Below are 1,681 nucleotides of genomic sequence, written 5' to 3'. Positions count from 1 at the left end.
TTACAGTTGTGAAAAATGAAGGAATACACCTGTTACGAAAGAAAAGTCTTTTGAATGGGCACATTCCATGTACTGGCTGCTGGAGACAGAAGCCTGAATCTGGAGACCAAGGCTACCTAATCCTGGATGTCTAACCTCTGGTGGGGTTGGGGAAGGGACACAGACTATAAACAGACGTCTAGGAATGGAGGACCAGGCAGATCGAGGCTTAGTTTGCCATAGGGATTTCAGAAGCTGTCTGCCTAGATGCATGGGAAAAGCTTCACTGACAGTACAGATCTCTCCAGCCCTTGAAAAGCTGTGACCTCTGAACTCCTGACTGGGTGCTGTGACCTCTGAACTCCTGACTAGGTCCAGAGGGTGACTCCTGTTAAAGAGAGAGGCTTCCCTGCTGGCCTGTTTTAGTTAGATTTATAAATGTTGTGATAACAGTAGGTGATAGGAAGGCAGGATTATTCCAAGTCTCAGGCCACCGTTAAGGGAAGTCAGAGCAGGAGCTCGGGGTAGGAGAGGAAGCAGGAAGCATAGGGACAGGTTGCTTACCAAGCTCTCTGGCGCATGCTCAGCTGTCTTATACCTCTCAGACCTAAGTCCCACTCCCCCCACGCCCCTGCTACCTCGCGAGACTTCGTGAGCTCCTCCCTCTTCCTTTTCTGCCACTGCCATGCCATCCAGACTGAGGAAGACCTGGAAACTCCGGGGCCACGTGAGCCATAGTCACGGTCTCGTTGGTAAGCTGGGCAAGCACGGAGGAGGCCGTGGTGATGCTGGAGGCATGCATCACTGCAGATCAACTTTGACAAATACCACCCAGGTAACTCCGGGAACGTTGGTGTGAGGCATTGCCACTTGAAGAGGAACCAGAGCTTTTGCCCAACTGTCAACCTGGATAAACTATGGACGCTGGTCGTCAAGCACACACGGGTCAACGCAGCAAAAATCAAGACTGGAGCTGCTCCCGTCATTGTTGTTCGATCAGGCTACTACAAAGTTCTTGGGCAGGGAAAGCTCCCTGACCAACCTGTCATCGTGAAGGCTGAATTCTTCATCAGAAGAGCTGAAGAGAAGATAAAGGGTGTTGGAGGTGCTTGTGTTCTGGTGGCTTAAAGCCACTTTAGAGGTTAATTAAATGCTAACATTTTCAATAAATCTCAGACCCACCTTCCTAGGGCAACTACATGGGCTGACCTGCCCATGTCAATCATCGGTAAGACAGTCTCTCACAGATACAGCCCCCAGGCCAATCTGATTGTGACAATCATTCAGTTGAGGTACCCTCTTCCCAATGACTCTAGTTTGTGTCAAGTTGACAATTAAAAACTCACCAGCACACTGCCCATACCCAGAGCTTCATGGGGATTCATGAGTCCGGCTCAGATCTCACAGTGAGATCTGCCCAGTGGGATCCTGAGGTCGGACGTTTGAGGGAGATGTCCATGGTCTTCCAGTCTAAGAGATAATGTTCACGTAAAGCTGTCCAGTGATCCTGGGAGGAAAACACATGGAGCAGAAAAGGGGTAATAAATGGAACTTTCCGGCATCAGTTACTGAATCCCATAAGAAATGTAGGGGTACCTGTTATTCACTGCTATAACCCCAGGGCCTCAGCTTTGGGCACACGGAAGAGTCAAAGTAAATATAGGTTTAGTGAATGACTGGGGGAAATATTGTTTCTCTGAGA

General features: G+C 49.3%; 1 pseudogene across 1 annotated transcript; it reads left to right on the top strand.

Moving 5' to 3' along the window:
- The first annotated feature begins 664 nt into the window (after positions 1–664).
- LOC308413205 (large ribosomal subunit protein uL15-like) lies at positions 665–1,107 on the top strand (annotated as a pseudogene). The gene has a single exon. The product of its transcript is annotated as a large ribosomal subunit protein uL15-like (transcript).
- The last annotated feature ends 574 nt before the right edge of the window (positions 1,108–1,681 follow it).

This window comes from Micromys minutus, assembly GCF_963924665.1.
Source record: "Micromys minutus genome assembly, chromosome: 31".
Classification (NCBI taxonomy): Eukaryota; Metazoa; Chordata; class Mammalia; order Rodentia; family Muridae; genus Micromys; species Micromys minutus.
Note: the sequence above shows the minus strand (reverse complement) of the source record. Positions and strands in the feature narration are given on the sequence as shown.